General features: G+C 45.8%; 1 protein-coding gene, 1 long non-coding RNA gene and 2 gene segments (V, D, J or C); 3 read left to right on the forward strand and 1 right to left on the reverse strand.

Moving 5' to 3' along the window:
- Window positions 1-23,926, forward strand: part of LOC122923233 — a 306,484-nt gene that overhangs the window by 255,299 nt on the left and 27,259 nt on the right.
- LOC122923246 overlaps window positions 1-23,926 on the forward strand; it is a 386,426-nt gene that overhangs the window by 134,495 nt on the left and 228,005 nt on the right.
- LOC122923288 overlaps window positions 1-23,926 on the reverse strand; it is a 172,523-nt gene that overhangs the window by 134,109 nt on the left and 14,488 nt on the right. The window lies entirely within an intron of this gene.
- The window catches only part of LOC122923226, a 151,474-nt gene continuing 140,511 nt past the window's right edge, over window positions 12,964-23,926 (forward strand). Inside the window, exon 1 of the mRNA XM_044273988.1 lies at window positions 12,964-13,115. The gene's annotated coding sequence lies outside the window, so the exon portion shown is untranslated. The remainder of the gene's footprint in view (window positions 13,116-23,926) is intronic.

Genomic DNA, 23,926 nt, shown 5'->3' on the forward strand with positions numbered 1-23,926 from the left:
TGCCTCTCCATCACCCCCCAGTGCCTCTCACCAGCCCCCAGTACCATCTCCATCAGCCCCCAGTGCGCCCTCCCCGGTATTAAAATCATTGGTGGGCAGTGCACCCCCCCCCTCAGTATTAAAATCATTGCATACTCTGCAGCATACCTACATGCGCTGTAGCTGCCTGGCGCTCCTTTTTCTTGTAACTCGTCACAGGTCTGTGTGCCGCATTGCTTATGCTTATAGCAATGCGCCGCACAGACCTGTGACGAGTTACAAGAAGGAGGAGCGCACGGCGGCCACAGCGCATGTAAGTATGCTGCAGAGTAACTGACCATGGCAGCCAGGACTTCAGTAGCTAACCGATTGGAGCCCCAGCATTACACTTCTGGGACTCTGATTGGAACTGCCGCTGCCACCAATGAGGTGGGGGGGGGGGGCACTCGTACTGCCACTTGAATTATTATTTTTTAAATCCTCAGCCGGCAGCCCGGGCCCCCAGTGGCGTAGGGCCCCATAACCATTGCTATGGCTGCTATGGCGATCCCTACGCCACTGGGCATTACACTCCTGCTCAAGAATCATTCAAGGTCTAGAATTCAACTTGTATATTCTTAACAAATGATTATGAATATAAAACTTTACTTCAAATCTATTTTTAGTTCTGAGTTGTGATGATCACTCAGTTGTATTAATGTGATTGCAGGAAACAAGAATAGGATGTGGCTTCCCTACATTTCATATTTTGCATGCTGAAAATAAAGGCGATGTCATGTGCCCACAAATTCTAAACTTCTAAGTTCCTAACAACTGTCTCTATCAAACATTACATGAAATCCAATCAGTTATCAACCTGAATTCCTCTTGTTATTAAAGGTTTTATCACTGTGGGGATTACTACTTCCACAATGGCACATACAGTACAGACCAAAAGCTTGGACACACCTTCTCATTCAAAGAGTTTTCTTTATTTTCATGACTATGAAAATTGTGGATACACACTGAAGGCATCAAAACAATGAATTAACACATGTGGAATTATATACATAACAAAAAAGTGTGAAACAACTGAAAATATGCCATATTCTAGGTTCTTCAAAGTAGCCACCTTTTGCTTTGATTACTGCTTTGCACACTCTTGGCATTCTCTTGATGAGCTTCAAGAAGTAGTCACCTGAAATGGTTTTCACTTCACAGGTGTGCCCTGTCAAGTTTAATAAGTGGGATTTCTTACCTTATAAATGGGGTTGGGACCATCAGTTGCATTGTGGAGAAGTCAGGTGGATACACAGCTGATAGTCCTACTGAATAGACTTTCAGAATTTGTATTATGGCAAGAAAAAAGCAGCTAAGTAAAGAAAAACGAGTGGCCATCATTACTTTAAGAAATGAAGGTCAGCCAGTCCGAAAAATTGGGAAAACTTTGAAAGTGTCCCCAAGTGCAGTCACAAAAACCATCAAGTGCTACAAAGAAACTGGCTCACATGCGGATCGCACCAGGAAAGGAAGACCAAGAGTCACCTCTGCTGCGGTGGATACGTTCATCCGAGTCACCAGCCTCAGAAATTGCAGGTTAACAGCAGCTCAGATTAGAGACCAGGTCAATGCCACACAGAGTTCTAGCAGCAGACACATCTCTAGAACAACTGTTAAGAGGAGACTGTGTGAATCAGGCCTTCATGGTAGAATATCTGCTAGGAAACCACTGCTAAGGACAGGCAACAAGCAGAAGAGACTTGTTTGGGCTAAAGAACACAAGGAATGAACATTAGACCAGTGGAAATCTGTGCTTTGGTCTGATGAGTCCAAATTTGAGATCTTTGGTTCCAACCACCATGTCTTTGGTGGTTGGAAAAGGTGAACGGATGGACTCTACCTGCCTGGTTCCCACCGTGAAGCATGGAGGAGGAGGTGGGATGGTGTGGGGGTGCTTTGCTGGTGACACTGTTGGGGATTTATTCAAAAGTGAAGGCATACTGAACCAGCATGGCTACCACAGCATCTTGCAGCGGCATGCTATTCCATCTGGTTTGCGTTAATTTGTACCATCATTTATTTTTCAACAGGACAATGACCCCAAACACACCTACAGGCTGTGTAAGGGCTATTTGACCATGAAGGAGAGTGATGGGGTGCTGCGCCAGATGACCTGGCCTCCACAGTCACCGGACCTGAACCCAATCGAGATGGTTTGGGGTGAGCTGGACCGCAGAGTGAAGGCAAAAGGGCCAACAAGTGCTAAGCATCTCTTGGAACTCCTTCAAGACTGTTGGAAGACCATTTCAGGTGACTACCTCTTGAAGCTCATCAAGAGAATGCCAAGAGTGTGCAAAGCAGTAATCAAAGCAAAAGGTGGCTACTTTGAAGACCTAGAATATGACATATTTAGTTGTTTCACACTTTTTTGTTATGTATAGAATTCCACATGTGTTAATTCATAGTTTTGATGCCTTCAGTGTGAATCTACAATTTTCATAGTCATGAAAATAAAGAAAACTCTTTGAATGAGAAGGTGTGTCCAAACTTTTGGTCTGTACTGTACATCTACAAAAACCCAGCAAGATATATCAGTTAGTATAACTGACTGATGCAGTGAATGAAAGTATAACCGTATCCAGTGTTAGAGTGGCTTCCTCTAATGTACACACAGAATTGGTGTACAATAGCATATAGAGTCTGGCTTTCTCCTTTCTTAGCATTTATACATAAAGACACAAACAGAAAGCCAATCAGATGTTCATGGCATACAGTAGTTCACTGATCCAATGAGACTGAAGAAGCAATGCATGATAGCCTCGTGTTAGGACAGTGCAGGTTATGGTGGAATGTGTGGACAAGGTCTTCCTCGCCTTAGCTCCTGGATACCTAAACAAGTCTTGTAGCCCACCACCGCCTTCCCACACACTATGTTGAGAAGACGTTTGGAAAAGTTTGTACAAAGACAAGATGGAGTCTGTTACATTAGCAAGGGCTAAAAGGACTTAGGATTTATTTTACTGTTGACTACTACTTTTGCTGGATGAGTTATTAATAATGGCCCTATAGTGCTCCAAGAAGAAATAAGGCCCCCTTATAATGCCTCCAGCAGTAAAGACGCACCTTTATATGGCCCCCGATCCATCGACAGTATTTAAAGTGCCCCCTGTATTATAATGCCCCCTAAAGTGCCCGTATGTCTAATGTACCCCTGTCGTGCCCCCTGTATTATAATGCCCCCTGTAGTTGTAGTATATATAATGGTCTAATTTTCTTGTAGTATAATTTCCCTTGTAGTGGCAGCACCATATATATTATACTCTCACCTTGCACCTATAGTGGTAGTATACAGTATATAATGCTCTGCATTTGTAGGTGAAGTAGGCGTCCTTAAGGACACAGGGCGTACATGTACGCCCTGTGTATTTCCGATTACCGCTGCGCCGCAGGCCCTGGGGTGCTTGCTGATATCATTAAGCAGGCACCCTGTGACAATGACGAGGGTGGTCCTGTGACTACCCCGTATCGGCGATCGCTGCAAACCGCAGGTCAATTCAGACCTGCGGTTTGCAGCGTTTCCTCCGGGTCATTCGGATCTCCAGTGACCCGATGACCCGGAATAGGAGGGTGATCAGTGGTGTAATATACACCACCAATCACCCTGTGTAGATCCTGTGAGGTGGCAGTGACGCCACCTCTCAGGATCGCCTGTGATTGGCTGGACGGACGGGTGGACGGAGCGCCGCTCTCCTCACCCACAGACTTCCGTGTGAGTGAGGAGAGAGGAGCCCCGTGTCGCTCCCTCTGCCTCCCACGCAATCCGCCGCCATCCGTGGCCCACGAGCCACCATAAAGTGCCATCTGGCACATAAACATTTTTTTTTACTTACCATTTAACAGTCTAACAAGGGGACTTTAATAGGGTATCTATTGATTTCTCCTATAATTCACATGTAGTACAAGAGAAATATACTGTCAGTACTATACCGACAGTCACCAGCAGTCTGCGCCAGAGAGGCGCTGCTTGCTAGGATAGCCCTGAGCCCTTGAGACCCAGGCAGCACTTAGACTGGGCAGCAGCCCATCCTAAGGCCCCTTAGTGACCACCATAAAAAAGGCATATGAATGGTCACTACAGGGGAACAAGAGGTTGCAACAAGAGGATGAAAAGCAGGAGGGAACCCCAGATTATGAATCTTAGGAAATGAATGAAAGATGCCCATGATTTGATGATTGTTACAAGCAACAGTAGTTTCTCTGTTGTTTTATGTTCACCTAGTTACTAATTTTGTTTGGGTAGTTACTATGTGAAGGCCTTGCATTTTAATCTAGGTATGGTTATCGCATAGCCGTGCCTTGTTGATTAGGGTAGAGTTGCTGATTGTTGAGCCTTTATATATTCAGGCCTCACTCCATTCTGGTTGTTGAGGATATCATTTGTAAGGTGCATTTTCTTCCAGTTTGTACTTTATTCTGTATTCTGGGAACTGTAGTCCAGTCTTTTTTTTTGCAGTGTTTGGGATGTGTTTGTTGCTGTGCTGTTGTACTGTCTCATTTCCTGACTTGAATTCAGATAGGGTAAGTTCAGTATTGCACGTGTAACATAGCAGATGTGAACACAGTGTATAACTTTAACAGATTTAATTTGGAGCTACTCCTAAGGGTGGTATCTAAGTGACCCACTGGTTTTCACACTTTAAACCTTATACAGGGATGTGGACTCTGCTGCAGGGGAGGTACCAGGCTGATGCCTCTTGGAATAGTGTTTGTTCACCCACGGGGGTCAAAAGACAAGGTTGCAGAACACCAAGGGATCAGGCCAAACTGTCAGGACAGGCCGAGATCAAGGAAGGCAAAGTTAATGAAGTCCAGTGACAGTCCGAGGTTAGGACGGGCAGCTCAGGGTCAGAACGGAGATCAGGAAGAGGTCAGGAAGCAAAAGGTCAAATCCAGGAAACACTTAGACAGGCTTTGTTTACTATATAGATAAACAAGAGAGAGGCACACCATAGGGTGAAAAACATACATACACAGTTCCAAATATTACCCCAGTTGGATGCTCACCTTAGGATGTTGTGCAAAACATAGGCACAACTCTATTGTAGGCATGTTGGGAATAGCTTTATGTTCCCCGGATGCGGTCGGTATGCAGCCACGGATGTGAATATCCTCAAGTGGGGTTGCCTGAAGTCTCACGGAGGATTGTTATACAGATACAAAAAAGATCATCCCTCGGCTCAAAAACGGACTGGCCAATTGGAATTAATAGCAATCTTCCATGTTTATTGGTTATAAAAAAACTTTCACAACGCGTTTCGGGGAAAACAACTCCCCTTCTTCAGGTGAAAAAAAGGTTGCTTGAAATAGCATCATAAGAGCAGATATATACAGTCATGTGAAAAAATTAGGACACCCTTTGAAAGCATGTGGTTTTTTGTAACATTTTTAATAAAAGGTTATTTCATCTCCGTTTCAACAATACAGAGAGATTAAAGTAATCCGACTAAACAAAGAAAACTGAAGAAAAGTCTTTTCAAGATCTTCTGTAAATGTCATTCTACAAAAATGCCTATTCTAACTGAGGAAAAAGATAGGACACCCTTGCCCCTAATAGCGAGTGTTACCTCCTTTGGCTGAAATAACTGCAGTGAGACGGTTCTTGTAGCCATCTACCAGTCTTCGACATCGGTCTGAGGAAATTTTACCCCACTCCTCAATGCAGAACTTTTTCAGCTGTGAGATGTTTGAGGGGTTTCTTGCACGTACAGCCCTTTTCAAGTCACCCCACAGCATCTCAATGGGATTCAAATCTGGACTTTGACTTGGCCATTCCAGGACTCTCCATTTCTTCTTTTTCAGCCAATCTTTGGTTGATTTACTAGTATGTTTTGGGTCATTGTCATGTTGCATGGTCCAGTTCCGCTTCAGCTTTAATTTTCTAACTGATGGTCTCACATGTTCTTCAAGCACCTTCTGATACACAGTAGAATTCATCGTGGATTCTATGATGGTGAGCTGACCAGGTCCTGCTGCAGCAAAGCAGCCCCAAACCATGACACTTCCACCTCCATGCTTCACAGTTGGTATGAGGTTCTTTTCTTGGAATGCTGTGTTTGGTTTACGCCAAACATGTCCTCTGCTGTTGTGTCCAAATAATTCAATTTTGGACTCATCTGTCCAAAGAACATTATTCCAGAAGTCCTGGTCTTTGTCAACTTTATCTCTGGCAAATGTCAGTCTGGCCTCGATGTTTCTCTTGGAAAGCAAAGGTTTCCTCCTTGCACACCTCCCATGCAAGTTAAACTTGTACAGTCTCTTTCTGATTGTAGAGGCATGTACTTCTACATCAACAGTAGCCAGAGCCTGCTGTAGTTCTCGAGATGACACTTTAGGGTTTTTGGAGACCTCTTTTAGCATCTTGCGGTCTGCTCTTGGGGTGAACTTGCTGGGGCGACCAGTCCTGGGCATGTTGGCAGTTGTTTTGAAAGCCCTCCACTTGTAGACTATCTTCCGGACAGTGGAATGGCTGATTTCAAAATCTTTTGAGATCTTTTTAAATCCCTTCCCAGACTCATAGGCTGCTACAATCTTTTTTCTGAAGTCCTCTGACAGCTCTTTTGCTCTCACCATGGTGCTCACTCTCACTTCAACAGTCAGGAGCACACCAAACTAAATGTCTGAGGTTTAAATAGGGCAAGCCTCATTCAACATGCAGAGTAACGATCTACTAATTATGTGCACCTGGTGTGATATACCTGTGTGAGATCTGAGCCAATTTAAGAGGGAATACATGTGAGGGTGTCCTATCTTTTTCCTCAGTTAGAATAGGCATTTTTGTAGAATGACATTTACAGAAGATCTTGAAAAGACTTTTCTTCAGTTTTCTTTGTTTAGTTGGATTACTTTAATCTCTCTGTATTGTTGAAACGGAGATGAAATAACCTTTTATTAAAAATGTTACAAAAAACCACATGCTTTCAAAGGGTGTCCTAATTTTTTCACATGACTGTACATACATTTCAATTCGAAAAAAAGCCTAAAACAGGGGTCAAAGGGAAAGGAAGAGTGGGTGGTCCCTGGCTTCAAGGGTGATCACAGAGAAAACCCCTGTTGTTATAACCAATAAACCTGGAAGATTGCTATTAATTTCAATGGGCCAGTCTGTTTTTTCGCTGAGGAATGATCTTTTTTGTAACTGCAAATCCAGGAAACAGGCAGATATTAGTACACAGACAGACCAAGTATAGAATGATATACCTCTGTAGGACAATAGCAGACTAGAACCTATTCTCAGGCACCCTTCCAAAGGTGAAGGTTACTTAAGTACCCCAGAATATTTTAACAAGATGTAGAATGCCTTTAAATATTGTTTGATCTCCTTTTGACCTCTTAAAACACTCGGAGGCTCACTTGCATCTCAGGGACACATCATTGCTAAGGCCAGTCTGCATCAGTTCATGTGACCATGAACTGGGCATCACAATTTGGTCTATAGGAGACCCGAAGCAGCGGGGATGGTACCCTTAGAACTGAGCTGCTTCCAAGAGGTTAGTGATTGTTTTTCTCTATTTTAAACATAGTCCATATGCCTGGCGGTGGATCCGTCGGAGTTATGAAGAGGTGTCGGCCATAACGGCGGATCCGTTGCTTCTACCTGTGTAATTAGAATTTGAGGGGATTCTAGGTTCACACAATGCATTGCCACTTTTCCCAGTGGATGTCAAGATCATTGGCTAAATGTATGCCAAAATACAGTTATGGCCGGACTGGGGGGCAGAGCCTTTAGGGGAGGCCATCATGACGGGGGGTTTGGTTCAGGGAGACCCCAGGTAGTGGGTGATAGGCTGGGTTTAACAGGGGTGGGTTTCGAGGGGCTCTGAAAAGGGGGGATTGGGTGGTTTAAGTGTAAGGGGAGTGGTCAAGGGGTTAAATAGTTGGAGCCAGGAGAGGAAAGGGGCAATTTTGTGTTGTGGGAAAAGAGCTAAAGTGGTACCTGAGATGGAGCAGCTTGAGGCGAGCATTAGCCAGCTGAGGGCGGCAGCGGAGGTCTGCGGTGCGGGATGGATCCAGGAGCAGGTGTAGCAGATGCTTCGGGGGGTGGCTGAGGCCCCAGCTGTGCCTCAGCTCATACTAAACCAGCCGTGGCGGGCCAGGCCGCCGGCGCGCTACAGCCCTCAATCCTCATAACCCCCCCGGGCTCAGCACCCCAAACGGAGCCCCTCCAGGGACCCTCCACGCCGGGGGGCGGCGGGGGCCACTTCCTGCAGTACTCCTCGGCGTGGGAGGAATCCGAACTGTAGGTGGAGCCTGCGAGGTGGCCGGGCCCGGTCACCTCGGTCTTCTGGGACAGACGGCGTGGTAGCTGGACCAGGTGCGGGGGTCGCCAGCCCAGGACCGGAGGTAGAGGTCCCCCGGCGTGTACAGGATGTCGGGAGGAACGGGGCTGCTGCAGCTCCAGCGGTATCCGGCAGCAGGCCCCTGTCTGAGCAAGCTCGGGAAGATGGAAGAGCTAACGTCTCTAGCCTGGGCCTGGCTAGGGGACTGGATGAAGAGGCGACGAGGTGGAGGATCGGTCTGCTGGAGTCAGGATCTGCGGCTGGTGGGGACACAGCACCCAGGCAGCCAGGTAAGGACTCATGGGGGACATTAGCACAGGTAGTGGGGGGGCTGGGGCTGTTGGGGGCCCCCCGTTAGATCTTATCAGGGGTTTAGGTCAATTATTTTGGGGGCTGGCTGGTTTGCTAGTAGGATAGGGTATGGGGGGGGACATCCCCGTTGCCTGCGTGGGGGTTGTCGAGGCCCTCGGGTGGATCAGACATGGTTGGGGGGGGACAGTTCGGGGTCCGCGGTGTCGTCGGTGCACATGCAGGCGAGGGGCGCGGCAGAGGAGGAGACGGTACGACTCGACGATAGGGCGAGAAGAGAGGTCTATGTATGTTTTGAAGGCCCATTGGGGGCGCATTTAAAACAGGAAGTGAGGGAAAAGATTTGGAGGGAGGAATATGTTGAAATTTTTTCATGGATAAATTTAACCTGGATAGGGTAAGAAGGGATGAGGGCAAGAAGGAAGAGGAGGAGAAGCGGAGGTATCACTTGATACCGCGGACCTTTGCAAACTGGTAGCAGGCGTTCGCGATACTAGCAAGCGTGATAGGGGAGAAGGCGCCGGAGTGCTGTTCGGCACTGTTCTGCTATTTAGATGCAATCGGCGAGGCGTATAGGGTATATGGGGGGATAGCGTGGTTGCGGTACGACGAACAGTTCAGGCAACGGAAGGCGGTGCGTCCTGAGATAAAGTGGGATCATAAGGATATAGCCTTGTGGTTGAAGGTTACTGCGCCGGTTAGACAGTGCCAGTCCTTTTGGGGGGATTCAGGAGGTGGAGGGCAGCGAAGGGCCATTGTTACACATTTAACGACGGAACCTGTAAATTCGGAGCTAAGTGTAAATTTAAGCACGAGTGCTCGATCTGTGGGGGTCACACGGAGCTGCGCGGTGCTTTAGGGGCAGCAGACAAAGGGGGGGGACTTCAATAGCAAAGGGGGAGACGCCGGTCCGTCTGGGAAGGATGGGCCCGTTTCTAGACAGATATCCGGATAGGGAAGCGGCAGCGTTATTAAGGGAAGGGTTTTCGGTGCGGTTTAGAATCCCGTTTGTTCAGAGTGAGGCGATGTTGTCTAGAAGAAATTTGATGTCGGCGTTGGAGCATCCGGAGGTAGTGGCAGAAAAACTTAGTAAGGAAGTAAGTCTAGGCAGGATGGCGGGCCTATTTTTGGACCCGCCATTGCCGAATTTGCGGGTGTCACCTTTGGGGGTGGTTCCGAAGAAGGAGATGAATACGTTTCGGCTTCATCATCTGTCATTTTCCAAAGGGCTCGTCGGTCAATGGCGGTTTAGACCCGGCCTTGTGTTCGGTGGTTTATACCTCATTTGACGAGGCAGTGGGTTAAGAAGTTTGGGAAAGGGGCGCTGCTAGCAAAGACTGACATTGAGGCAGCGTTTAGGTTGCTGCCGGTACACCCGGATTGTTTACATCTGTTGGGGTGTTTTTGGGAGGGGGGATTTTTCGTAGATAGGTGTTTGCCTAGGGGTTGTTCCCTGTCGTGCGCATACTTCGAGGCGTTTAGCTCGTTTTTGGAGTGGGCAGTGGCGGATTTGTCGGGTTGTGAATCTATCATTTATTACCTGGACGATTTCCTGTGTATTTCCTGTGCATATTGTTGTTACATACGTTGGAGTCGCTATTTGGGGGTTTTGGGGTCCTGTTGGCTAAAGATAAGACGGTTGGGCCGGTTATGGAGTTGAGTTTTTTAGGAATAGTGATTGACACAGACAGGATGGAATGTAGATTACCCTTGGATAAATTGATTTGAAAGGAGAGCTAGTGAGGGTGTGTCGTTTAAAAAAATTACAGTGGCAGGAGCTTCAGTCACTGCTTGGAAAGTTCAACTTCACGTGCCGGATTATGCCCATGGAGAGGGTATTTTGTAGAAGGTTGGCAATGGCAACAGCAGGAGTGGTTTCACCACATCATTACATTCGTTTAGGGAGGGAATTGAGAGCGGACGTGAAAGTGTGGAGTTGTTTTCTGGAAAATTATAACGGTCGCTCTCTATTCATGGGGGATGTGGTGAACTCTTTTGATTTTGAGTTGTTTTCAGATGCGGCAGGGAGCGGGGGTTTTGGAGTTTACTGTGGGGGGCAATGGTGTGCGGGAAGGTGGCCGGATAGCTGGGTTAAAAGAGGTTGGGTAAAAAATGTGGCATTGTTGGAACTTTTTCCCATAGTAGTGGAGGTGATATTGTGGGTAGAGGTTTTTCGGGACAAAAAGGTGCAGTTCCACTGTGATAACCTGGGGGAAGTGCAGGCGATAAATGGGTTGGCGGCCTCGTCGGTTTTGGTGGTGCGGTTATTGCAACGGCTGGTGTTGGAGTGTCTGGTGCTCAATGCATGGGTGGTGGCGGTTCATGTGCCAGGGGTTGAAAAACAGCATAGCTGACGCTCTTTCTCGTTCACAGTGGGACCGTTTCCGGCAGTTGGCCCCAGACGCGGAAGAATTTGGGAGGGTGTGCCCGAGTTGTCTATGAACGGTACTGGAAGAACCGTAGCGGGTCTCATTCAGGCATCACTGGCGCCCGGCACGTGGGCGACGTGCTTGAAAGCGTGGCAGTACTGGGAGGATTGGTGCAGTAAGTTGGGGGTTGGGGACGGTGAGTTGGAGGTTCCAATGCTATTGTTTGTGGGCCACTGTAGAGAGGAGGGTTGGTCGGAGGCGAAGATGAACAGTTGCATGGCCGGGCTGGCGTTTGGGTTTAAGTGTAGGAAGTAGCCAGATGTGACAAAGTCCTTTTTGGTGGTGCGGGCACTGAAGGGGTGGCGTCGGGAGCGGGCCGTGGAAGATAGCAGGAGACCAGTGTCCTTTGGGTTATTGTTGAAGCTGGGGGAGCAGTTAGGGGAGGTTTGTAGTTCCACCTCGGATGAGCGGTTATTTAGGTTGGCTTTTTCATTGGCGTTTTTTGGGGCTTTACGTTTGGGGGAGTTGGTTTGCCCGACGGTCCGGTGAGTGGGGGGGTTGCAAAAGGGGGATGTGGAGTTGTTCCACGACAGGTTGGAATTCCTCATTCGCCGCTCTAAGACAGATGCGGAGGGAATGGGGCGGAGAGTAGTGCTGTTTTGCGTTCCGGGTTGTGCTATGTGCCCGGTACAGTGTCTGCGGGATTACTTGAGGGATAGGAGGAGCGGGGTATTGCCGTTGTTAGTGCATAGGGACAACTCTTTTTTGTCGCGTTTTCAGTTTTGGGCGTTTTTTTGAAAATGTTTGGTTCGGCTGGGGTTGGGTCAGGGAGGGTACTCCAGTCATTCCTTTAGATGGATGGGGCGCAGGGGCATGGTTTTGGCAGGGGTGTTGCCAGAGATTCACCGGTTTGTGAGGCAGGATAGGGCACCCGAGGTGTTAGTACTGCATGTGGGCGGTAATGACCTGGCCGTTTCGTGAGTTTTTGCAGGGCATTAAATTTGACCTGTTGAGAATATGGGCGTTGTTCCCGTGGATGGTAACAGTCTGGTCCGACATAGTCCCGAGGATGGTGTGGAGGGGTGCCCGTTTAGTGGAGGGTGTGAACAGGGCGAGAGTCAAAGTGAACCGGGCAATGGGTCGATTCATGGCCAGGAATGGAGCGGTGGCAGTGAGACACATGGAGCTTGAGAAGGGTGTGGGGGGGTTTTGGAGGTCTGACAGTGTGCACTTAAATGCAGTCGGTTTGGACATATGGAACCTAGCAATTCAGGAGGGTATTGAAGTGACTTTGAGGTTGTGGAGGAACGCACAGACTTAAGGTGGTCAAGTCTTCATGTCAGTGGCGGGGGGAGGTCCTTGAAGTTGGTTATATTCACAGAGGAGGATGCTAGGAGGGCTCCATGGTTGGGGCTGGACTCCCAGTGGTGGCGGATTTAAAAGGGGCCATTCAGTGGTGCTTCTGAGCTGGTGGGCAACAGCTGGAGGCAAGATGGCTCACCCGGTGGGGTATTTGCAGTTGTTTGGGGCTTTAAGGACCTCCCCTCGGAAGGAATTGTTATTTAATATATTATGTTTTGTATGTTAATAAAAAACAGCTGCTGTGGCCGATTTACTCCAAACCCGGTGTCCGAGTTTTCATTAAGGAATGTTGGGGATGGAACACTGGGGGGGAGGTAATTTATCGGGGGAAAGGGGGTAAGTTGAGGAATAGGGGAGGGTTACAGGGATCGGACGGTAAGTAACCAATACCACCGTTATGTTGTTCTGGCATTATATTTTGTCACCATACCCTTGCTTGTATTGATCTGCATTGATGATGTAAAGCCCCAAAATTATGTGAACCTTAGTGGTTGCAGTCAACATATTTCTTAGCTGGTGTGTTTCATTTTGTAAGGAAATGATATATGAGCTTTTGATTCTTTTTATGCCCTTGGGACATACAGGAACAAAATAATGAGTGCTCGAAATCCTCACATGAACTATAACAAACGTTGAAGACTGTATCACATATTCTTTTCTAGCTGCTGCTATACATTTGTATGATTACTAGGCACAATCTTGTACTGGGAGATTTATGTAAAGGTGTCTTTAAGATGGACAAAACAATGTTCTCAGGAAAAGGAAGAACGCCACCATTGAAGTAAGTATATTTTTGGCACTTTAAGTATGTTTACAGATTTTATTTTTTTGCAAGTTACTGAATACGTTTTGAGTGTGAGACTCTGTGTAGGAAGGTGTAATTGCTAAATTTAAGATACAGTACTACTGACAATATTTATTACATAAGCAAAAAGGAGTGACACACAGGAATGGCGCAAACCACGGAGGAGGTGCTATCAGTAAAAAGGAATCACCCTTCCTTTAGTCTGGTAAAAAATAGTAAAAAAGATACTGGGCACTCTCTCTATATAGGAACCTCACAATTTATTACAGATATAGCATATACAGACAATTCATAAAACAAACACGTTACTTAAAACAATATGTCATGAAATCCGGATAGTTTAAAACTACTAGACTTCTAAAATATCTGAAGTAAACACTGTTTACTGTCTGTATATGCTATATCTGTAATAAATTGTGAGGTTCCTATATAGAGAGAGTGCCCAGTATCTTTTTTACTACTTTTTTACTAATATTTATTACATGTTCTTCCTTTATCTTATACTTGATAGAAATTTGTTTAGTTGTAGGATAGTTAAAAATGAATTGCTAAAATTATTAGGAAATGAATTAAACAAAAATGAATTTGCTGTTAATTAAAAGAACTGCTAGATTGGGGTTAGGATTATTTGTATTGGTGTTTGTCAGTGTGTATAACTGGGGCTCACTATGTCAAAGAGTGATACAAAAACCGTTCCTCTTGTCCTAACTTGTTCCTCCTTGATGCTGTCCTCATTTGGAGACCTCATTTGTAGTATTGTGTGCAGTACTGGAGACCATATCTCCAGAAGGATATTGATACTTTGGAGAGAGTTGAGAGAAGAGCTACTAAACTGGTACATGGATTGCAGGATAAAACTTACCAGGAAAGATTAAAGGACCTTAACATGTATAGCTTGGAAGAAAGACGAGACAGAGGGGATATGATAGAAACGTTTAAATACATAAAGGAATCAACAAGGTAAAAGAGGAAAGAATATTTAAAAGAAGAAAAACTGCTACAAGAGGACATAGTTTTAAATTAGAGGGGCAAAGGTTTAAAAGTAATATCAGGAAGTATTACTTTACTGAGAGAGTAGTGGATGCATGGAATAGCCTTCCTGCAGAAGTGGTAGCTGCAAATACAGTGAAGGAGTTTAAGCATGCATGGGATAGGCATAAGGCTATCCTTCATATAAGATAGGGCCAAGGGCTATTCATAGTATTCAGTATATTGGGCAGACTAGATGGGCCAAATGGTTCTTATCTGCCGACAAATTCTATGTTTCTATGTCACTGCCAGTGAAATTGAACTGCTAAATAAAGTGAAAGGTAGTGTATATGGCCCTGTACTAAGAGCATATTCCAGTAGCAAAATGTATGTAGGTCATTATATCAATTTTTTGCTACCCACTTTTTAGAATTAACACTTTTCAGGCAATCTAAATTTGTTTCACTTGAAAGAGGCAGGACAGAAGCTATGATAGGAAGTACCTTGAATAAATGGAATTATCATTTAACAGTAGGACAGAACGGGGTCGGACTGACCCACCAGAGTTTCACAGGATCTTCTGGTGGGCCCAGTCTCTGAAGCCATAGTGGCTCTCAAAGGTCCAGGAGAAATCCCATTTGGAGCTACCTTCGAAGCCACTAACTTGCCTCTGAGGTATATTTCTTTGATTCTAAACCTGTTATACATTATTGATGATATAGGGGTTGGGTCCCGAGAAAAATTTCCTCTGGACAACCCAAGGAACCCCAGTCCAACATTAGGACTGAACTCTCTAAATCATTTTATATGCCTAACAGTATGTATGGAAGTTGCTCATTATACAATTCCATGATACTTTCTTTAAAATGCCTCAAAACCACAGGTTCACTATAAGGTAAATTTTTATTCAACGCTCACTTAAAGGGGCAGATTTTTTAAAATTCCGCCTATCCAGTGGGAACTGTGAAGGGAAGTATACTTACCTGCTCCCCATAGCTCTGTTCCAGCTCCATGGGTACTGGGCTGCCTTCACTGCACTTACAGTCTATGCATGTAAGCTTCCTGCACGGATTGAGCCACATGTGCCACTGCAACCAATAACTGCTCTCAGTGCTGACATGTCCCCAAGCAGCCCCTGTCCTAGCAGTGTTGTGCTGCTTGGGGACATGTCAGCACTGAACCCAGTTATTGACTGCAGCAGCAGCAGCGTTGGTGACCCCATCTAGGCAGGAAGGTTATAGGCTGGATATGGAAGAGCAATGAAGACAGCCAAGGACCACAGAGCAGTAACCATGCAGCAAGGAGCTCCTAAGTAAAGTTCCCTTCATAGGTCCCGCTGGGTGAGGGGAGAGATTAAAAAATAAAAAAAGTGGATTATCCCTTTAAGGCTACATGCACACGACCGTGCTGTGTATTGCGCAAATTGCAGATCCGCAAAACACAGATGCCAGTCATGGAACGGGCCACCCATTATCGAAATGCCTATTCTTGTCCACAAAACGAATTTTCTTGCGTTTTGTGGTAACGATTAAAAAAATGGTGGCTTAAAAAAACAAAAAATATTACACTCACCACATCACCGTTATCGCGGAAAAGCCATCCACTCCTGTCTTGATTCAAGAAAACTTGCTAAGGGGTCTGCAGTGAGCTTGAAGATGTCACCACATGATCACGCGGTGACATCGTTAGTGAGTACAATGAGGTGACGTAATCATGAGGTATTTAGATTTTTTTTTTTTTACGCCAGATAAACCTCTGAGGAGATAAATGTGAGTCTCAGATGCTGCAGTCAGCGTTGAACACGGCATCTGAGGGGTTAAATGACAGGGGGGGGGTGGCGTTTTGTGACAAAGTGATTCGTAACCAATAACAAAGTTCAGCGAAGCTGGCGAATCAAATTTTTCTAAACTTTACTCATTTCTACTGGTTATTTTACAGATATTGGACTTGGATTTAACTATATGCACTGTGAATTATTGCTCTTTCTTTCCAGATGGAATTTTGTCACTTTTAGAAATGAGCAAATTGATTCTATTCTTTTTTTCTTTTTCTTTCTTTATTCAAATTCGTCAGAATTTCTTGAGAAAAAATGTTGGTGAATTTTGAATCTAAGGAGAGAGAGATAGAGAGAGGTAGGGTAGAGAGGGGGGTAGAGAGGGAGAGACAAATAGGTTGTCTCACGAAGGCAGCCCTCTAAGTGCCACAAAAAGAGTATCTAGATCACTTGCTAGACCCGTCCTAAGGCAGAGTGATCATTTCATTATACCTTTGCACTGCCTGCAGAACATTAGAACATTTTTTTTTTTTTTGCAAAGAACTGACAGATTGTGACCAAACAGAGCCAAATACCACAGCCCATCACAAAATACTGCCAGCAGGACAAAATACATCCCCAAAAACTTCCACTGGCCGACCGTAAGGAGGACCCAGACGGCCACTTGGGCATTGGCCCATCTGGAAATTTCCCTGTAAGGTCTATGGCCAATCTGCCCCTGGATTGCGGAATAAACTGGTGGTAAATAAATGGGTGGCGCTACTGTGAGGAAAAAAAATCGCTTGAGGCAGAAGTATCATGACACTTTTCTGAATTTGGTCATAAAGTGTTTAACATAAAATGGCTTATCTTAGAAGAAACAGAGGGACATGATGTTGAGTGAATTGAGATGAACGTGCTCCAAGCGGAGGTGTATTGGATTTTTTATATACTGGACACTGTAGGGGTTAAAACGAGAATTGTAATTTAACTGTGTTTTTTGTTCCTTCCTGTTAAAAATATTTGGGGTTTATAAAGGATGCTGCGAAGCCTGTAGTATGTCTTGATGTTACGGCCTGTTGCAGTCACAAAACAATGAGAAACAATATAAGTGTATAGCTGTTGATGTCCTCTAATATTCCTGTTAAAAAGATCTGATTGCATTTTATACACTGTTTATTCAAACAGGGCACAGACCACACATGCCAGAGGAAGGGAGACACCACAACACCACAAAACAGCAGTTGTGTGTGGTCGTTCTTCAATGTACTGCTGATCTCCATCAGCTATATGGACTAAATGTGTTCACAGGACTTGAAGTCACTGAATTGGTCCGTGGGCAGACAACTCCTTCAAGGTAATTATGGGGAAAGCACTTCAGTTTCCTCCTTCTTCATCTAGATATACTAGGTTTTAGTTCAGCTCTGTTTTAGTGTGTGGTGGGGTGGCAGCACAGTGTTGTAGCCCTGTACAAAAACCTAGTTGACATTCCCATGCCACTCATCCATTACATACATCTCCATTCAGTCATATACCAATTATTATTTTTTCCATTTATGGTAATCTCTTGCATTGCAACCCTCTGTTACACAAGTATGTCACATTACAGTGACTTTTTTTTTTTACATGAATGGCTTAATCCCTTTATGACCAGGCCTGTTTGGCACTTGAAGGGGTTGTCTGAGTTCAAAATAATGCAAACAGGCATTATAAAAACATATACTCACTGGTTCAAGGCCTTTTGCACTAATGCTGCTGCTGTAATCCTCCTTGCTGCAGCAGTCATGATGTCATGTTCTTGGCAGTTGTTTGGAATTACGGACGTGTCTAGATATTTGGCGCACAGTAAAAAGCGTACAATAGGGTAGTACGCTATAAATGGTGTTTATAATATAAAAAACGTGCAATGGAGGCTCACCTTGTAGGGTTGTGCTAATATAGGCATAACCCTATTGAAAGCTTGTTATAAAATATATTGTCGTCGGGTGTGCTGCCGCAGGTCGTAGTTTCTTTGGAGAGGGATGTCCAGTCCCTCCAAAAGGTGCTTTAAGAGAAAGACAAAGTTCCTGATCTGGCGCTCAAAAACCCTGTATAGACAGTCTTGAATGAAGAAAGGTCTTCTTTATTTAATTAAAATGTGCACAAAAAAAGAAACAACGCGTTTCAGAGAAGCTTTGGTCCCCTTCATCAGGTTAGCATAAATGAAGTTCTTGGCAGCAACAGCAATGTGCCTGTATAACACAAATGACCAATGCAGCCAATCAATGGCCTCAGCAGTATATGGCCAAAAACTGCTGATGCCAGTGACTGGCTGCAGTGGTCATGAGGAGTACCCAGGCACAGCACTGCTGCAGTCAGGAAAAAATTGCCTGTGAAAGCGGTTTGAACCAAAGAATATACAGTATGTTATTTCCCAGTTTTAATAGTTTCCCTTCCTGTTTCACTGTGAATTCTGGGATATGGCAATAAATGGGCTCAAATAATGGCTAAGTGGGTAAGTGATTTACTGAATAATAGCAGTGAAAAAATACATATACAGATACAGCAGCAATTATATCATGTAAAAGCAGAATCAGTCATTTAGCTCAGGTTAGATACTTGAAAGCTCCCATTGCCTGCCAGCACTGTAATGCTTCATATAAATTGTGTGTGCAATTACTAAACTGAGTAATGTGATATTTAGAGATGGCCTTGTGGTTCGCCCGGGGGTCGTTTCGCGGCGAACTTTGCTTGTTCGCGGTTCCCCGAATGGGCGAACATAAGGCGATATTCGCGTCCGCCATATTCTTTTATAATGTGAAGAACTTTGACCCATGACAACCATTAGGTGGTACAGGACAGCCAATTGAGACGTTTCAGCACGTGGACATACCCCCTACGTTATAAATAAACCTCATCTAGGCGCCATTTTACATTCAGTGTTTTGCCAGTGTAGGGGGAGAGTGCTGTGTGGAGCAGGGACAGGCTGTTAGGGACACAAAACGCTAGCTAATAGGGCCACAAAAGTCCTTTTAAGGACTGGTATAGGTGTGCTATCGATAGGTGTGACATACTGAGGGGTGTAATATACTTAGAATATACTTTCTAACATATAAAGTATATTATAATGCAATTGTATTGTGCAGTAGTTCTGTGTAGTTCTGCTGCGATACTGCAGCTACACAGAGGGACAAACACTATTGGAACAAATAATTTCTACTGGTGTGATATACCAGTTGCCCCCCCAAAAAACTGATTGAGGCAGGAGTGTGATATACCAATAATATACTTTCTATATAGTGCATTTAGGTAGTGCAGCATTTGGTTGCGGTTTTGCTGCGATACCGCATCTACACAGAGTGACAAACGCTATTGGAACCAATCATTTCTACTGGTGTGATTTACCAGTTGCCCCCCCAAAAAAACTGATTGAAGCAGGGGTGTTATATACCAATAATATAATTTCTATAAAGTGCATTTAGGTAGTGCAGCACTTGTTTGCAGTTGTGCTGCGTTACCGCAGCTACATAGAGTGACAAACACTATTGGAACCAATTATTTCTACTGGTGTGATATACCATTCGACCCCCAAAAAAACTGATTGAAGCAGGGGTGTTATATACCAATAATATAATTTCTATAAAGTGCATTTAGGTAGTGCAGCACTTGTTTGCAGTTGTGCTGCGTTATCGCAGCTACATAGAGTGACAAACACTATTGGAACCAATTATTTCTACTGGTGTGATATACCATTCGACCCCCAAAAAAACTGATTGAAGCAGGGGTGTTATATACCAATAATATACGTTCTATATAGTGCATTTAGGTAGTGCAGCATTTGTTTGCAGTTTTGATGCGTTACCGCAGCTACACAGAGTGAAAAACACTATTGGAAGAAATAATTTCTAATGGTGTGATTTACCAGTTGCCCCCCAAAAAAACGGAGTGAGGCAGGAGTGTGATATACCTTCTTCCACAAATACTGCTCTTTTATAGGGACTTTTGTCACAGGGTCATTTTGAAAATGACAGGCAGAGGAAGATGAAATGGAGAGAAAAAATTAAATAAAAAAGGAAGAACCAGTGGAGCGCCAGAAATACAGGTGATGGGATGGAAAGCAGCTGATGGAAATATCCCCAGTGTTGGACACAGTATTGAAAATTATAGAAGCAAAAGTGGCCAGTTGGCTCAAAGGGATTAATCCGGGATCAGTAATCCCTTGAGATTCACCCTTTGTGGTAAGGGAGATAGTGCTAGTTGGAGAGATGTGGACTGATCATAAAAGGATAAAAAACATAAATTACATATTAGTGCAAGAGTGTTCTAGTGACTCTAAACACCTCAGGGTCATTGGTCAATGGAAAAGTCTTTACTCACGTCACCAAGGAGGATGGCAAAAGATAAAGCTCAAGACACTTGTTGCCAATCCTCCCTCGCCAAAATCATGTGTAAAGTCGTAGTTCTTATGTGGTCCCTCCAATAGATTACCTGGTGGACTCCAATGTATAAACAAGGAACTTTATTCCATAAAAGCTCAATGCGCACCGGGTCATCTATTGGAGGGACCATGTGAGAACTATGACTCTACACACGATCTCGGCGAGGGAGGATTGGCAATACTCTTGCACTTGATGACGCCTTGATGACTTGATGACGCTGGATAACCCGGATAACCCTCTTGCCCAACGGCTGACCGCTGGCTTGTCAGAACTGCTAGCCCGCCAACTACTGCCATATAAACTGGTGGACTCGGAGGCCTTTAGAAAATTTGTGGCCATTGGAACACTGCAATGGAAGGTCCCCGGAAAGAAATATTTCTCCCAGAAGGGCATCCCAGAGCTATATGGCCACGTTCAGCGGCAAGTAAATGTATCTCTGGCACACAGTGTCAGTGCCAAGATACATCTGACCATAGACACGTGGTCTAGCAAACACTGGCAGGGAAGGTACATAACTTTTACTGCCCACTGGGTGAACCTTCTGACGGCCATCAAGCATGCAACCTGTGGCACCCGTGTAAATTTGGTGTTACAGCATGCATGCAGGCCTGCCTCTTCTTCTCCTCCTCCTACTCCATCCTCCCTCTCCTCCTCGGCTGACTCCTCCTTTTCCGCTGCTACTGTCTCTTCCGCTGCGCCCCCCCAAGCTTCCCAGAACCTATTCGACGTGCCAGGTGAGACGTTGCCATGCAGTGCTGTGGCTGTTGTGCCTGGAAGCCAAGAGCCACACCGGTCCTGCACTGCTTTGAGCTCTGTGGTCACAGGCCGATCAGTGGCTAACCCCGCTCAATTTGACAGTTGGTAAAGTGGTGTGCGACAACGGTGCCAATCTGCTGAGCGCGCTGAAACAGGGCAAAATGACACACGTGCCATGCATGGCACACGTCCTGAACTTAGTCGTGCAGCGATTCGTTGCCAAATACCCCGGGGTCCAGGACATCTTGCGGCAGGCCAGGAAAATCTCTGGCCATTTTAGAAGATCTTACACAGCCATGGATCGCCTTGCTGACATTCAGCAGCGACACCACCTGCCCGTCAGACGTCTGATTTGTGACTGCCAGAAGCGATGGAACTCCACCTTGTATATGCTTGATAGGCTTCTCCAGCAGAAACGTGCAGTTAACGACTACCTGTACGAACTCTGCGGCAGGACAGGTTCTGGGGAGCTTGTTTATTTTTTCACTGCGTCAGTGGCTTCTCATGCGCGACGCATGCAGACTTCTGCGGCCATTTGATGACATCACCAAACTGGTAAGTCTCAGCCAGGGCGCCATCAGTGACATCGTACCTTACGCGTTCTTTCTGGAGCGTGCATTGCGTCGTGTCATTGATCAAGCCGTCGAGGAGCAGGAGCAAGAAGATGAGGAAGTCGCAATGCTGGATGAATTCCCAGGGGGGGCTACTCCATCTGAGACAAGTCAACAACAGGAGTCTGAAGAGAAGTCAGAGGAGGATGGTACCGGGACAGAGGAGGAGCAAGAAGAGCATGCTTTAAACTTTTCTGGGATCCCTGGTGTTGTCCGTGGCTGGGGGAAGGAGAATGAGGACGACATTATCCTGGATGATGAGCAGGAGACAGGCCACCGCTTCCAGTTTAGTGCAAATGGGGGCCTTCATGCTCCAGTGTTTGAAGAGGGACCCCTGTATAAAAAGCATAAAGGGCAAGGACCAGTACTGGGTGGCAACGTACTGAGACCCCCGGTACAAACACAAAATGGCGGAAATGTTGCCACCATCACAGAGGGCTGTCAGAATGCAGCACTTCCAGTCCTTGCTTCGATAAATGCTGCATTCTGCTTTTGCGGGCACTGGCAGAGGAATTTTCACTCACAGAAAAACAGTTGCGGGTACCAATCCAACAGCGCATGCAAGAAGAGGGCAGTTTGAAGATGTGTTGGTGACTTCAGATATGAGATCATTCTTGCAGCCAACCCATCGACAGCCGTCCTCCGGATCCAGCCTCAGAGAACGCCTAGACCAACAGGTGTCCGACTACATCGGGTTAACGGCCGATGTGGACGCTCTGAGAAGCGATGAACCCCTGGACTACTGTTTGTGCAGGCTGTTTGTGCTGGCTTGACCTGTGTCCGAAAGGATGTTTAGTGCAAAAGGGGGATCGTGACCGATAAGCACACTCGCCTAGCTCACGACAGTGTGGACTATCTCACATTTCCTTTTTTTTTTACATCAGAGTCACCATGCATTGTAGTATACTCTTTCCAGTTACGCATAAAAAAAATATATAAAAAATCTTGCTAAGTTTATTAACCTCTTAAGGACATAGGGCGTACAGGTACGCCCTTGTGCCCTGGTACTTAAGGACACAGGGCGTACATGTACGCCCTGTGTATTTCCGATCACTGCCGTGCGGCTGGCAGTGATCGGAACCTGGTGCCTGCTCAAATCATTGAGCAGGCACCTAGGCTAAATGCGCGGGGGGGTCCCGTGACCCCCCCATGTCGGCGATCGCGGCAAACCGCAGGTCAATTCAGACCTGCGGTTTGCTGCGATTTCTGCAGTTTCTGATCCCCGCGGTCCCTGACCGCGGGGATCAGAAACTTTAGTATTCCTAAAATGCATCTGTATCCCCCCCCCTGCACCCCTTAGTGATTTTTGCCCGGTGGGAGGTGCAGGGGGAGGGTTGCGGGCGGTGCGGGCAGTGCGGGAGGCGGGCGGTGCGGCAGGCGGGATCGCGATCCCCCGCCCGCCTCCCATTGCGTAATCGTTGGCGTCTAGTGGGTATACCAGGGTGCCAGCACATTGCTGGCACCCTGGTATAAACGGCTGACATCGGTGATGCGATGTCAGCCGTTTAACCCTTTCCATACAGCGGTCCGTACGGACGCTGTATGGAAAAGGTTAACAGCGCAGGGAGCTCCCTCCCTCTCCCATCGGGGGGCTGCTGTGCCTTTGCAGCCCCTCCGAATGGAGAGGGAGAGAGCTCCCAGGCAGCCCCCCAAGCCCCGTCCTTACCCTTCCCCGTCTGCGCAGTTCTGACCATAACTGAGCAGACGGGGAAGGTTCCCATGGCAACAGGACGCCTTCTCAGGCGTCCTGATGTCCATGGTGCTGAACAGATCTGTGCTGAAAGGCATAGATCTGTTCAGACAAAGTGTAAAATACAGTACAGTACTATATATTGTACTGTACTGTATTATACAGACATCAGACCCACTGGATCTTCAAGAACCAAGTGGGTCTGGGTCAAAAAGAAAGTGAAAAAAAGTGAAAATAAAGTAAAAATCAAAAAACACATTTATCACTGATTAAAAATAAAAAAAATGAAATTCCCTACACATGTTTGGTATCGCCGCGTCCGTAACGACCTGATCTATAAAACGGTCATGTTACTTTACCCAAACGGTGAACGCCATAAAAAAAAAAAATTAAAAACTATGATGAAATTGAAATTTTGCCCACCTTACTTCCCAAAAAAGTTTATAAAAGTGATCAAAAAAGTTGTATGTACTCCAAAATTGTAACAATCAAACCGTCATCTCATCCCGCAAAAATCATACCCTACCCAAGATAATCGCCCCAAAACTGAAAAAACTATGGCTCTTAGACTATGGAAACACTAAAACATG

The sequence above is a fragment of the Bufo gargarizans genome, chromosome 1, assembly GCF_014858855.1.
Source record: "Bufo gargarizans isolate SCDJY-AF-19 chromosome 1, ASM1485885v1, whole genome shotgun sequence".
In the NCBI taxonomy this organism is placed as follows: domain Eukaryota; kingdom Metazoa; phylum Chordata; class Amphibia; order Anura; family Bufonidae; genus Bufo; species Bufo gargarizans.